The 16,068-nt window shown below is 35.8% G+C and overlaps 1 protein-coding gene across 1 annotated transcript in view; it reads left to right on the forward strand.

Annotated features, from left to right (window-relative positions):
• NRXN1 (neurexin 1) overlaps positions 1 to 16,068 on the forward strand; it is a 715,037-nt gene that overhangs the window by 245,834 nt on the left and 453,135 nt on the right. The window lies entirely within an intron of this gene.

The following is a 16,068-nucleotide window of genomic DNA, read 5'->3' on the forward strand; positions in this document are numbered from 1 at the left end:
CAGCTTAACAGGTCCTGTCATATCAGTATCTGAACTTTTTCAAATTTGACCCAAAATAGATCCAAACACTGCTTTTTTCATCTTCCACTGAAATCATGATCTAGCTACTCTGATGCCTGAAGTTCTGTTTTGAAGTTCTTTGCTGAATTGTGTTGGTTTCTTTTTACAGCAAGTGAGATTGTGAAAGTGTCTAATTTAGCCTCACAATTTACAGCTTTCTCTCATTCTTTCCTGTTGGAAAGAAAAGGTGTGTAACAGTAATTATAGAATCTCAATTTAGGTTTCTACAACAATTGCAGTTCTTAGCTGTAGACACAGAAAACATGGTTTTACAAGGTCAGTAGCAGTTTACATTTTAGTTTACTCTTTTTAATTTAGTTAAATCATAAGTACAAATGAATCTGAGTGGAAGTGTAGTCTTCCCTTAAGAGAGAGAAGTGCGAGCTGTACAGTGCTGTGTACCCAAGCTCTGAGGAGAGAGGGAGAGTCCTCTCCTTTGAATAAAATAGATATGCACCTTCACTAACTTCCTCAATTTTAATCCCGGTTATACCACAGATCATTGTGTGTGTGTGTGTATATGTGTATATATATACATATATATAAGATATGATATATGCACATTTATATGATTCAATAACAAATTGATTTTAAGGTATTTTGTTTATTTGAAAGACTGAGACTAAAATATCTAAACTTTTGTACTCGATGTTGCATGTCAGTACTTCCTGACATGGCTATTATCAGTGGAGGCAACTAAACCCAACCGTAAATATTGGGAGGAAACATATGAAAGACTGTTCTGACTTTGGAGCTTGGCTCATTATGTGTGCTTAGAAGTCCTCTTTTTAGCTTCTAAGTGTTTCATGAGCCTACTGTTAATGTTTTCAGTGGATCTATCCTGTAAATAAGGAGGAAGATCAGAAAGTCTAACCATGACTTGAGTCAGTAATGTTCAAGCATGAGAAAACAGAAATCCAGTCACAAAGCAGCTTTTCATTTGCTATTTCCTAATTCTTAAGTCCTGCAGTCTTTTCAAGATGAAGTAAAAGATTTATATAAGCATTTAAAAAAAAAAAAAAAATCACTTACTGCCTTGAGAGGAGGTTTAAGTGAGTTTGCTTTACTTACAATTAAAATGAAACAGAAGATGAACTAAGTGACCTGTTCTCTGGACCAGGGTATGTTTATCGTGTCTTGAGCATAGCTAAAAATGATATGTGGCTTACTAAGAAAAATCTGCTACACAGTACCTTTCTAATCAAACTCTAGCCTTCAAACTAAAACAGTACTTCTTGAACAGTTTATGATCTCTGATGTGTAAAGTATTCTTAGATTCCCAGCCTCAACACTGGAGATTTTAGTTGAATATCACTACCTCTTTAATCACTTCAACTGACTCTGGCCTACTGAGGAGTTAAAAATTACAAAAATATCTAAGAAAAGTTACTGTTTCTTCCTTATAACTGATCTCATTTGTGTTCATAAGAACCAGGCTACACACTCATTATGAAGTTGTTGACCAAACTTCTGTGGTTAGTGTAACACCTGAGTAAGGATAAGTTTCCCATTAGTGATATGCACCTTGTATTTTTTTTCTCCCATATTTACTGAATGGGTAAAATTAGGTAATACCCCAAGATTTCCAGTAAAATCACAGCCTTCTTGAAAATTGACAGCTTAATTGCTCAGTTAGAGTGCTCTGGGTAATCCTCAGTACACTTGTGATACTTTTAAAGCATGCTAGAGACATATTCATCTAATAATAAAGATGAAAGATTTTGATAAAGTAAACAAAACATCGGAGTGAATCCAATATTCATCACAGTTTGCAGATACAATTGCCACTGTTATCATTGTTTCCAGAATGTAGCATTTGGGATTTCACAGAACAATAAAATCATTAAGGTTGGAAAGGACCTCCAAGATCATCTGGTCCAATCATCCCCCTACCACCAATATCACATACTAAACCTAAGCACCACATCCAACCTTTCCTTAATCACTCCCAGAGATGGTAACTCCACCACCTCCCTGGACAACCCGTTCTAATGCCTGACTGCTCTTTCTGAGAAGAAATGTCTCCTAATTTCCAACCTAAACCTCCGATGGCACAACTTGAGGCCATTCCCTCTTGTCCTATCAATAGTTATGTGAGAAGAGGCTAACCCCCAGCTCCCCACCACTTCCTTTCAGGTAGCTGTAGAGAGCAATAAGGTCTCCCCTGAGCCTCCTCCAGACTAAACAACCCCAGTTCTCTCAGCCACTCCTCACAGGACTTGTGTTCCAGGCCGTTTACTTGCTTCGTAGGATTTGCTGCTATATCTGCTTTTTCTTTCTTCTAATGGTTTGATTTAAATTATTTTAATTCTGGTAAACAATGGTTGGAGATGCTCTCTACTTGTCATAATTCATCTCAAAGAAATATAATAATGGTGCCTTAAATATTACTTTCATATGGTTGTAAGTCTAAATGAATTAAAGTTCAAATATGCATAGAATCAAAAATGTCTCCTGATTTTCTCCAAATAGCAAATTCATCACAAATATATTAGTCATTTTGGATGACCTGAATATTTGTTTTTCCTTAAGTTAAAGTGTTGTTTGAAAAACTTTGCCTACTTTGAATTCAGAAGTCCATGAATATACTGAAGGATCACTGCCGAGTCAACAATAGGTATTTTGACAGCCATGGTGTGTTTCTGTTAATCATTACTGACAGGAAAAGCCAAAAACTTGTAATAATGCAGAGGTAGGGGAGAATCCTATGCTTTTCTTTTATGTACACAGTTCTGAGCAGCTAGTTCACATCGGTGTGAAGGACTCACACTTCGAAACATGCAATACACTCTTAGATTATGCAGGTATAGTGTGTTTATTGCAAAGTGCTTCTGGGATTTTTAGATGGGTCAAATGAGTGATTTTTTTCATTCTGGTGGGAAAAAGTCCATTTCGGATCCTATGCGTAGACTGACAGCACTCCAAGCCAAACTTAAATTTTTGTTCCAAATCATGGATGAGTTGCAGTTGTTAAGCATTTCTTTATCACTTTATGTTGAATGCTGCAAAACTATTTTCATTATCTTCACTGTAGGCTGCATCTTTACTTGAGCAAACTTTCAAAATGTATTCAACATCAGCTTCAGCAGTTAACCTTTATTTTTAAGGTTTGTAATTTTGTCAGAAGACTATAATCAAAGCATTAGGAGCCTTAATGTAAGTGCCATGTCTACTTTACCCTCAAATCCACAATATCTAAATATAACAGGCTAAGGTTTGAATGCGGATGTTAATGTGCTTGTGCTATGCTTTGTTTGCTGTTCCTGTTTTTGCCAGAAAAGCATATGTAGAATATATTTATCTGATAGTGTAGCTGAGATAACATAATTTTGACAAACATGATTTCTGACAGCAAATTTTGCTATAAAGGTGCTGATTTTGCATTTAGAAAAAAAATTGATTTGCTTTCCTTGACTTCATCTAAATTATTTTCTCTAAGTTATAATTGCTTGTGTTATATTATACAATAAATAGTTGTATATGGTAGGTGTTAGTGTATTACAAAGTACTGTTTTGAGGTACAGTTTTTCTACAGTTATTCAAGAATTAGAGACAACTGACAATGAAGAATAAAATAAACAGCAACTTCCTAAAGATATGGATTCTCAGATTTCATATAACTTGTTCTAGTTTTTGATAGATTTTTTTTTTTTTTTACAGAAGTTAAAGAAAACAAACAAAACAATTTCCCTTTCTCCTCCACTGTTCTGTCCTTATTCTGTCTTTTTTATTGTATCAAGGGAGGTTCAGAAAAGTAGTAGGAAAAGCTTCTTCGCCAAGATGGTAATCAGGCACTGGAACAGGTTCTCCAAGGAAATTGTCATGGCACCAAGCCTGCTAGATTTCAACAAACATTTAGTCAATGCTGTCAGACATATGGTTTAATTTTTAGGTTGTCCTATGTGGAACAAGGACTTGGTCATGATGATCCTTGTGGGTAATCCTTGGGATATGATTCTAAGATTTCAACCTTAGAGGACGAGTAAACAAAGCCTGTTTTTTAAAAGTGTCATTTAGATTTCATCTGGTAGGGAATTCTTTCATTCCATATGTGTTCTTAGATGTTCTCCTATTTTCCTTTCTTTATAAATATATTTTGTTTTTTAACTGCTTCCAAGAGCAAAATGCAATTGACATTCAAATCCCATTGTGATGTTCATATTCTTCATTATCGTTTAAAAATTGCATTGGTTGTTAGAACAACCCCACTGCTCCTTCAGGTACTCCAATGTGAGTAGCATTCCTTTTTTCCACACTCAAATAATCCAAAAAGTTTGTTATTATATTAAAGATAGTATACGTATATTTTGTATGGTTTCACTGCAAATACAGAAAAATAAATATATAAATATGTATGGAACCTTATCTCCCTGAATTAGTGGAGGCATGCTGAAAACTTGGTCTAAAATTATTTTGAATGTTATGTGCAAAGTACTAGCAGACCTTAGTAGTCATAATTAATGTGAAAGAAGATAGCACTGCAGGAAAAAGACTTTTACAAAGAGTGATAATAGGCCAAACACCTAACAAAATCCCTTTACTTTATTTTTACCTTCACTCAGAAAGCAATGTTCAGTTAGATTCACTGTGAAATCTATTTTCCAGCTCAATACTAATAAAACTAAGTAAAGCCCTATTCCTGCAAGCTTGCATGTATTTGGCATTACTTTTAGTATAAAATATTTACAAGCTAATATGAAAAAAATTCAAGTCATATTTGTAATTGCTATAATATGTAATATTCTTAAATATATATATATATATAACCAGCACAATTAATTCTGTGTTTTAACAAACAAACAAAAAATACTCCCATTCCCCCTTCTCTCAGGAATTATAAACAATTATGTTGGGAATGAAGCTGTTTACAATGTACATAATTATGTGAATAAATTGCATATGACCTTAATGCTAAACTACTTTTTTTCACACTAAGAGATGACCAAACGTTATACTTCAAAGTATATTCTGAATTGAGATAAATGGATAAAGATTATCTGTAGAGCAGATCTCACTCAATAGTACTCAGAACTGAAGCTGACATACAGATCTAGTTAATCTTTTAGGATAGTTCAGTTGGAAGGAATCTACAAACTTTACTGAGTCCAAGCTCAAGACCACTTCAGAGCTAACCAAAAGTTAAAGGAAATTAAGGGAATTATCTAAATGCCTGGTGAACACTGACAGGCATAGGACATCAACCATCTCTCTATAAAACCTATTCCTTTGTTTGATGACCTTCATGATAAAGAAATCTTTCCGAACATCTAGTCTGAATGTCCCCTTTGTCCTCTTCCCATTCCCTCGTATTCTATCATTGCTTACTAGGGAGAAGAGACCTGTTGTACAGAACAATGAGGTCACCTCTTAGCCTCTTCTTCTCCAATCTAGACAATCCAAGTGAATGCAACCTGACCTCATAGGACATGTCTTCCATCCCTTTCACCAGCTTTGTTGTCCTCCGCTGGACATTTTCAAGTATCTTAACATCTTTTTTCTTTTGTGGATCCCTGGGCTTCACACAATATTCAAGGCAAGGCAACACCAATGCTGAATATAGCAGGACAATCACTTCTTTTGGTGGCTGGCTATGCTGTGTTTAATGCACCCCAAAACACATTTTGTCCTCTTGGCTGCCAGGGCACACTCCTGACATACTGAGCCTGTTGTTGAGCATCATCTCCAGATCCCTTTCTGCAGAGCTGTTCTATAACTATATAGATACTCATCTACTAATCTATACCTGGCTCTGGCATTATTCCATCCCAGATGCAGCACTCCTTTGTTGCATTTCATGCTGTTGATGATTGTCCAATTCTCCAAAACGTCTAGAACCCTCTGCAAGGGCTCTCATCCCTCCAGAGAGTCAACTGCATCTTCCAGTTTAGTATTGTGAGCAAGCTCTTCACACAGCGAGAACCCGTTTATCTCACAGTTGGGCAATTTGCCAGGAAGGATGTTGTGAGAGACAGTATCAAATGTCTTACTAAAATCCAGAAAGATTACAGGCACTGCCTTCACTTCATCCACCAAGCAGGTGACCTTGTCATACGAGAACAAATTAAAATGAACCCATGCTGACTATGCATGATAATAGCTTTGTTCTTTAAATGCATTTTAGTAGCATCCAGGATAATCCCATAACTTTTCCAGGTGCTGTAGTTAGACTGACAGGTCTGCAGTTTCCTCACCCTTCTCTTCTGACCTTCTTCTGCCTTCTTGTATTACACTGGCTCAGTTCCAGTCAGTGGGGACCTCCCCATGCTCCCAAGACCTTTGGTAATTTTTTGAGAGGAGTCCATCTATAACGTTTGCTTACTCCCTCAGTACCCTGGTGTGAATCCTGTCAGGCTCCATGTACTTCTGGATGTTCAGCTGATACAACTTAAAATTTTAGTCGCCACAAGTGGAAAATCACTGCTCTGTGAGTCATGGTCCCCCAACTCAGAGGACTGAGCAGCCCAAGATCCATCATTAATATTAAGACTGAGACAAAAAGGCATTAAATGCCTCTGTTTTTTCCTCACCCTTGTTAGGTGGCCATCTTCATCAAGTATCAGTCCAAGTTTTTTCTTAGACCTCCTCTTGATTTTGACATACTTTAAAAAAAGCTAATTTTTTTTTTTTTTTTTTTTTTTTGTCTGATGCCACACTGGCCAGCGTCAACTCAAGTTGAGCTTTGGCCTTTCTTCTTTTCTTCCTGCAGATGCAAACTGCAACTATGTAATCTCCCTGCATAGACCTTGCTTTCAGAGATCATATATTTTGTTGTTTTTTATTTTTTTATTATTTTTTTTTTTCTGCTCAGGTTCCAAGTACAGTTTTCTATTCAATCAAGCTGGCATACTGCCCCACTTGCTTGACTTGTGACACAGTGGGATGCCTGCTCACCAAACAGTGAGGCCTGAGCAAATTATGTCTGAGAATCTCTAACTTGTGTTTCAGTAGAGCTCAATCCTCTGTGCAGTTGTTTAACTAACATGTGAGGCTTCTCTTCATTTATTTGAACAACTTTAAAAGAACAATAGCATTCAATGAGTTTTGTAAAGAGTATTCTTTAATCCTGTAAAGTATAACATTGTCACTTTCATATACAAAATATCCTATATTTTTTGTTCCCCAAACTTTTTGCCATAGTTTACTTTGGTCTGCTACCACTTTGAACATTTATGAATGATTAAGAGTTTTGTTTTCGTCTACAAATGAAAATCTTATGTTATTTGATAGCCTGGATGTCTTATGGAGCCTTTTGAGTATATCTTATTTTTAGATATGATATGACCAATGAGAAAGTTTTCTAATATCATCTTGTCTGAAATAAGATTATCTTCTCCACCACAGATCTATGTGTGTGCGTGGGTAGTGGTTGTTTTTTTGTTGACCTGGTAATCCATTTAATAGAACAGACTCGTAGTAAAATAGTATTCCAAAACATTTCAGACTCAAATTATCCATCTCCTAGGATGAGGAATTTGATAACTTTAAATAATGCTTCAGCCATTTTTCATTGACTTTGTATAAGCATGCGTACACTTAACCATAGTTAACTATCCTAAATGCTGATATGTGACATAAGCATTTACTTCCTGATATAACTTCATTGAGAAAAAATGCATAGAAACATATTAAAAAATAAAATAGCTGTTTCTATGATATTAGTTCTCAGGGAAATCTACATTTTCATTAGATCCATGCTGACAAATTTTTTTAAAGTCAAAAGTAGACTAACAATAACAGTATTCCATTAAATCTTTGCATTGATACTTAATACAGGAATTTAAACATTGAAGGTGCAAACCCTAGTATACATAGGAGACATATATAATTTTCTCAGTTTTACACACTGATGAACCAAGGCATGGGAGATCTACATCTCACTGTACAGATTGTTGAGAAGGGTAAAACAGAGATAAAGAAATGTATAGTTTCCCCTAAAATATACACTATCTCTTAAAGCTGCATGTGCACTTTCAAGTAGTAACTTGAATGATCTTGGTTTAAATACCTCTTTCCCAAAACCTCTGAGATGTAACATGAAGAAAGGAAGAGAGCACCTCCTTGAAAAGCTAGACTGTTTAGAGAGCCCATAGTTTTGCAAAAGGAGAATCAATGTATTTTGAAGTAATACTTTGGGATGACTAAATTATCTTCATTTTAACATCTTTCATAGAGTTGAACAAAATGTGGTTTAAGTTTAAGGAATGATGAAATGGAGGAAAACAAGTGAGAATCAAATCCCCACTGAAAATAGCTTAATTTTATTAAACGTAACCTTTAATTACATCTTTTTCTCACATGATGCAAATAATTTGTGATGCTCTGAGGGTTTAAGATTTTCTAAAGCTGCTTTAGAAACAGCTTTCTTCTTACATTTTAAAGGGTGTGTGATCAATGGGTGTTGTCATCAATTGAAAGTTGGAAAATCTATGTCAAAATCATTACCATGATTTACTGCAAAGTTAACTAGACAGCTGTGTTGCCCAGCTAAGTAAAATTAAATAAGTGTCCTGAGTAAAATCTTTGCCACTATTTAGGCATGTATAGGTTTAGTTTGGCTATTACATGTATTGTTCCATGACTGCTAGTAGTGTCATGCAGGTTATCAGTAATATATGAGATTATTAAAATGTGTATGGGGAGGTTGTTTGAATCTCAAAAGTCATCAGTCATGGTTATCTCGATTATGGAAGGCTAACAGCTTCCATAAACTAAGTTAATTACTGTATGTTTCATCTGTATTAGTTTAAAAACAAAACGTTGTATTACTTGTATTTGGGTTTGTAGAAAGTCCTGGCTCAGTGAAGTGCTGAAATTTGGAACACTTGTACAGACCTGAAGCCCAAACTGATCTTTTTAAGTTGCTCATCACCACGTAGAATAGAAAGATTTTACCTTAATCGTATATATTTGATCTTATAATGATCCTGATCTTTAGAGAATGTGGACATAATTGTATATCTGAAATGTCAGAACACCGAATGCTGGCAGTGAATGCTCCATCCTTTCTCTGCTTCCCCCCCCCCCAAATGGTAAATTACATGCCATTACTGTGTTTAGATATACTATATGTGTATGTGTTGAAACAATTTGTTCTGGATCTGGAGAAGAAGCTCCATTCAGAACTTTCAGACGTTTTGTTTTCAACTAGAGAAGCCAAAATGTTTTTATTTTTATTTCTTTATTTTTGATGAAAATATTTCAATGCAATATAAAACTCCCCATCATTGATGGCTAAAACCATGGAATCTATAGATTGAATGAAACTGCTACTTTTCATTTTGAATATGAAAAATAGATAATGCCTAGAAAGATGTAACACTTCACTATTGTAAATAAATATATATTATATATAAATAAAATGCATTCAGAAATACTATATATAAATACAGAAAATATATATGCATACAGTCATTTTTAAATTATTAAATTACAGTATTTTTATCTGTTACATGCTGACTCCTGGGAAATGTCTAGTAAATATGACCTAGACATTTGTGGGCTCCGGGACCTCTCCTGAGGAGAGCAGAATCAGAGGACAGAAGACTAATAAATGTTCTGTTGTGAAAACAAGCAGAGAAGCTGGTGTGTTAACGTGTAAGGAGGCATTTCAATGTTAAGGAGATGTAGTTTATTGAGAAGGCAACCACTAAATATTGTGTGTGATTTTTGGAGTTAGAAAATGTGTGTACTTCATTCATCTGAAGTGAAGTAAATCTGGAAGTGGGGAGGTTATATCTTTCAAAATTAATCCATCCATGTCCTTTGAAAAGGTCAGGTTTCGGCATTAAAGCTCTCATGTAATTTATATGCATAGAATAATAACATACTTTGAAATACCGCTTTGCCAAGGAATGTTCTGTATTTTATGAGTTCTTACATGGCAATTTGTAAAAGATTTTATTTTCATAAACATATTTGAAAGCCAAAAAAGCTGGGGGATGCTTTTTTAAACTAGTTTTCTTCATTGTACAAGCTTCCTCTGAAAATAGGATGACCCTCAAGAAAGTGTAGGAAACAATAAGGAATGCAAGTAGGGAAAATCTATCCTTTGACAGCCACTACAACTAGTTCTGTGAGCTGTGAAAGCCCTACATCAGTTCTTTATTTATCAAAGTAGCAATGTATCTTTGATCTCTGCTTTCTGATAGTCTCTTAGGTACAGATGAATGTAAGCCATCTCTGTGCACAGCAGTGCATATATTGGACATTCTGGGGGGACTCAGGAAGATTGGAAACTGCAGCTGCAGATTTCTATATTCTTGTGTATCAATACAGCATGCTTATGAGGATCAGCCAGGTTCTCATTTTTAAATGTTTTTGTATTGATATGGAACAGCACATAATATAATTAAACTAACTGAAGGTTAATGTTTAAAAGGGTCTATTTAAAAGATGTAAGGAGGAATGATCTATACTGGTAAGAAAAAGAAATCATTACTGTAAGCAGACCATGTCAAAATATTGCCCTTTGACAACCTAGAATCTTTATCAACCATGAGCATATAAGGGATTACCAGGTTGTGAGATCTAGCACAACTCAAAAACCTTGTGCTATAAACTTATATTAATCTCAGAGGCCTACTAACCAAGGTTGTCTTTAATTCTTCTCCACTCCCAGCATTACTGAAATGCCCGCTGTCTCTTGAATTCATTGATGGCTTTTACAGCCATGGCTACAAAAGTTATGCTGCAAATTTTCTGCTTGTAGACAAAGAGCTACATGCAAACATCTATATTTGTGCTGTTAGCTTTATATTATTAAGTTTTATACCTTGGCCTTGAAAGCTTATCCTTATTGTTGCAGTTAACTTTGCCTTTTTTTTTTTCTTCTCCAGAAAGCTTTCTTAGCATTAGCTTTTCCCACAAGACTGTTCTTGTTCATTTCTATTTATTTTAATGTCCTCTTCTAAGTGTTACCCAAACCCGGAATTGTACTTTTTTGCTTTCTCAGATCTTTTGCAAGCATCATAACAGTACATATGTCAAAAGTAGTAGGGAATCACAGAATTAATGTTCAAATGATCTTAGGAATGACAAATTCCAGTTCCTCAATCTCAGACTACTCGGGGGCTGACAAAAAAATAAATAAATAAATAAATAAAATAGCAGATTACTGTGAATCTTTGAGTCAGTGCTTATAGAAATCTACTTACTTATTATCAATTTATATTTTAAGAGGAGCCTGAAATAAAGCTGAATATAATCTCTGAAGTATTTTGTTGGTAGTAGAGAATGGGTTTTTGTGAGTTAAAATTTTATTGTTGATGTTTATTATCTTATTTTTCTTAGTTTCCACTTCATTTCAGTCAAATTCAGAGATCATTATTTAGGAGAAACATTGGGCTTCTTTTTAAAACACTGGAGGTTCACCATTGTGGACTTAACCTGGACTTTGCTAATTTGCAGTCAAAACTATTCAAGGAATTCAAATATCTGAAACTTTATGCAAGAGTCTGAGAGGGAAGTTTTTTGTTTTGTTTTGTTTAGCAAAATATATAAGTAAATTATTTTATCAGACCACACTCATTCTCCTAAAGATTTAATTTGCTCACTTGGTGAGCAAATATGATGAATATCTACGTATTCCTCAAAACGTCTAAGTATCTCTCCTGGATTTCCTGTACTCAATAGAAAGACTAGAGGATGCTGTCTGTGAAGTTTTGCTACATCTCTTAGGTTCCACTAGTCTGACAATAGCAAAGTAGTCTTTAGACTGATTCTTTATACTTGTATTTGAGTCTGCAGTATCTGCAGCTCTTTGGCATGTTTCTTTATTTATTCACTTGAAAGATATGTTTGAAAAATATGTCTCCCTTTCCTTGCTTGGCTAGTGGTAAAGCGCATGGCACGTGATGCACTGCTACTGCATTACCTTCCTCCTGTGGTCGGAATGTAGTCTTCTGCTGGGAATTGTCTGTGCTGTGTTCCTGCCAGAGTGCAGGCTTTCTCCTCTTAGCAGAAATAGCTTATTTCTCAGTTTTGCAGCTGTGAGTGGTGTTCTGGGAGCAGTGCCCCAGAAACGGCATGCTATACTAACAGGGCAGGGCTTTCTTTTAACCCTTGGTCTTCTAGTCCTGCTGCTGCTTTCTCACACACATATTTTTAATTGTATTTCATTTATAGCTGCATTAAAAAAACTATTACGAATCTATTGAAAATATGTTAGTGACCTAAATCCCACTAAAATCCAAAACTGATCCTCAAATCTGTAAGTCAGTTGGTTTCTATCTATAGAGATGCCTTGGGATTTTGGAAGTTGTGAGGTAAAAGTTCCTTAAACCTTTTTAGTGAGTGCTTACAAAAGTTTTGATGCTTAAATCTCAATTCTGCAATGTTTGAACACCTGGATGAAACTTATATGTATATTTGACTGAAATTAAGAAGCTCTGCATTCCTTCACCTCCCTCTTCTTGCTCTGGAAGGTGCAAATTAATAAGCTTTGCAGTAAAAGCTGGCTCCTCACAGATTACAGTGACAGACTCTTCATGGTCCCACGTGACATCCTAATGTCCAAATTGGAGAGAGATGGATTTGAAGGATGGACCATTCAGAGGATAAGGAATTGTTTTGAAGGCCACACACAGAGTTGTGGTCAAGGGCTCTATGTCCAAGTGGAGGCCAGTGACAAGCAGTGTCTCTCAGAGGTCTGTCTTGGGACCACTGCTGCTTAATATCTTTATCAATGACATAGACAATGGGATTGACTTCACCCTCTGCAAGTTTGAAGATGATATCAAGCTGAGTGGTGTAGTCAATACGAAAGAAGGAAAGTATGCCATCCAAAGGGAATGAACAAGCTAGATAAGTGGGCCCATGGGAACCTAATGAGGTTTAACAAGTCTAAGTGCAAGGTGCTGCACCTGGGTCGGCGCAATCTCAGACAACTGTGGAGAAGGACTTGCGGATTCTGGTGGATGAAAAGCTCAACATGAACCAGCAGTGTGTGCTTGCAGCCCTGAAGGCCAACTGCATCCTGAGCTGCATCAACAGAGCAATGACCAGCAGGTCAAGGGAGGTGATTGTCCCCCTCTGCTCTGCCCTTGTGAGACCCCATTTGGAGTGCTGCGTCCAGGTCTGGAGGCCACAGCACAAGACGGTCTGTTACAGTGGGTTCAGAGGAGGGGCACAAAGGTGATCAGAGGGCTGGAGCACTGTTTTAAACTAAAAGAGTAGAGAAGAGTATGGATTAGATGTTAGGAGGAAATTCTTCTCTCAGAGTGTGGTGAGGTGGTGGGCACAGGTTGCCCAGAGAAGCTGTGGATGCCCCATCCCTGGAGGTGTTCAAGGCCAGTTAGATGAGGCCCTGGGCAACCTGATCTAGTGGTTGGCATCCCTGCCTATGGTGGGGTGGTGGAACTAAATGGTCTTTAAGGTCCAAGACATTCTATGATTTTAAAGCATGGTCAGAAACAGTGATGATTTTTTCAGTATAGGGGAAATGGGATTCAGTTCTTTAAGAGAATAAAATATCCATTCCACCTTCTGGTGTGAGCACAGTCAGCGTGAGCTTGTTCTCTGTAGAGGGATTGCTGGTCTGCCTGTTCTGCTGAAGCCACTGTGCTGTGTGGGATTCAGATTAGTTAGGCATGTGTAATAGTACTGGAGAAGGCAGGACTAATGGTCAAAGCCATGAGGACAGTGAAACTGTCCCCTTGCTTTCAGGATCGGTTCTGTTGCCTGGTGACAATCATGTAATTCTTAAGCTTTAATAATCACCTACCTGTTTTATTTCTCTTCTGGATAGCTGGAAGTAGCTGCATGCAAAATGTTCTGACTCTAGATGGCTGGCTTGTTAACATCCCCCCTGGGAGAGTTTTTCTTTTTGGTCTGTTTTTGTTTGTTTTTGTTTAGGGAGTATATAAGAATTGTACATTTTCTCCATCTGTAAAATAAAATAAAATAGAAATAGTACTTCATATGTGGAAAGCTTGTTAATAGCTAAAATTATTACTGGTATTGTGATTTTATGGTATTACCCTCACGAATGACAGAGAGGAAACAAACAAAAAAAATAGGCCTTTTCACATTAGGGCCCTATTTCATAAATAATTCCGCATACTTCAATGCAATAATTAAGATTTAAAGCAAGAAATAACCTGAATGAAAATAAATTGATCTCCACATATTTATTTGACATAAGTAATTACTATGTTTTGTTCTTGCTCACAATATCTAGTTGTGGTTGGAAATCATTTTGAAATTTATTAGTATAAGAGAGAAAAAATGCTAACTGATTTGATCAGTCATTGATCTGATTTGCATCTTTTTACTTTTTTTTTTTGGGGGGGGGGTATTTTTGAGCACTAAATAGCTGCATTTTAAAGACCCTATATTTTTAAAATCATAATTTATATTTCACAAACAATATTATGCCAAATTTGCAAGTATTTCCAGGTGGCCTACGGTCACTTTGGCTGAGTATGGCTTACTCATATCTTAACACCTTCAGTCATGGTGCGTGAATACCTTAACTTCTTTTATTCTTAAATTATTTTTGCCTGCACTGCTGAACTAAAACAGTAGTATCAGTACTGCATGCCCACATTTATCTTGTTATTTATGCTTTTCTACTATTGAAGAACAAGTGTGACAAGCAAAATATTGGATATCTGCTTAATCATAGAATGATAGAATCATAAAGGTTGGAAAAGACTTTCAAGATGGTCTGGTCCAGCAAAAAATGACAAAGACAGTAATAAATGGAGCCCTAAATTAAATACAGGCAAAGGGACATAGTAAATACATGTAGTGGGTCACTTTCTCAGAATTATTCAGTGCATCACCTCAGCATTATTCATGCTGAGGTGATGACAACAGCCAGAATGGAACACTCATTGCATATTTCTCTGGAAATACTTCCAAATATAAGGTGAACAAAAAGATAATATCTTAGCATCTTTCTAGCTTTATATGTTGAAACTATACATTCTATATTCATTGCAAAATTCATTTTAGTAATTGTCTCTGCTAATATGGTTACTGAATTCTCCTTTATTCAATGTAGGTAATGTGAAGTCTCATTTAAAGTTTGAAAGAGCCACAGCATGTGTTTAGTCATGTTAAGAGAAAGCATTTTTAATTTATGCAACTGTTATAACCCTGCATAAACAAGAAAACAGAAGATAAACTTCTGAAGCTTGTTTGTTTGTTCTGCTCCTTTTTACCTACAAATTCCTGAACTAAAGAGGAGGATGAGCTATGATATTGGTATTGATCTGTATTTCTGTGTATTTTTAATAGAGTATTAGATAAATTGATATATAGAGAGAGAACCTTTTGAGAGAACCTTCAGAACTGACAGAGAGCAGGGGCATTCTTCTAAATGAGCCATGTGTTTCTGGCATCTTTTTCCTTGTCTGATAAAGGATGAAGGAGTGCTATAGGAAAAAAAAAAAAAAAAAAAAAAAAAACAACAAACAAACAAACAAACAAACAAAACTCGTGAATGATAGGTTCCATAGATTGAAATAACAACACTGATGTTCATATGCTGATTTCCTGTTTGGGAGCCCATTGAATAAATATTGAAGGAAGTTTGCAGGCTGTAAAGAAGGATTTTGTTTCTCTTTGAGTTTTGTTTGTTTGATTGTTTGTTTCTTTGATTGGAAATTTTGTTTTGTTTTAGTAGATTTTTTTTTAAGCTGTGAGTTTTCTTTCAGGCTTCCACTGTTAAATGTTGCAAACTGAAAAAACATACAAAGCAAAACTGAGGGTACATCTGACTTCCCAAGATCAAAGCAACCATTTTAAAATATTAAATTATGCTACATTCCTGCAGATGTCACAGGAACAATAGCGGATTCCTGTGGAATTCATTCAGAAAATTCTGAGTGTTAAACAATATTGACTACTTGTATTAATAATTTCAAATGGACAAAACAGCAGAGGTATATAGTTATCTGTTCATTTTTCTTCTAACAATTGAAACGTTTTAAAGCAAAGATGACATTGAGATACCACTGAAATTATGCCAGAGGTAATACCTCCATTCATTCTTCTTTATGGTCA

Source organism: Aythya marila, assembly GCF_965140915.1.
Source record: "Aythya marila genome assembly, chromosome: 3".
Lineage (NCBI taxonomy): Eukaryota > Metazoa > Chordata > Aves > Anseriformes > Anatidae > Aythya > Aythya marila.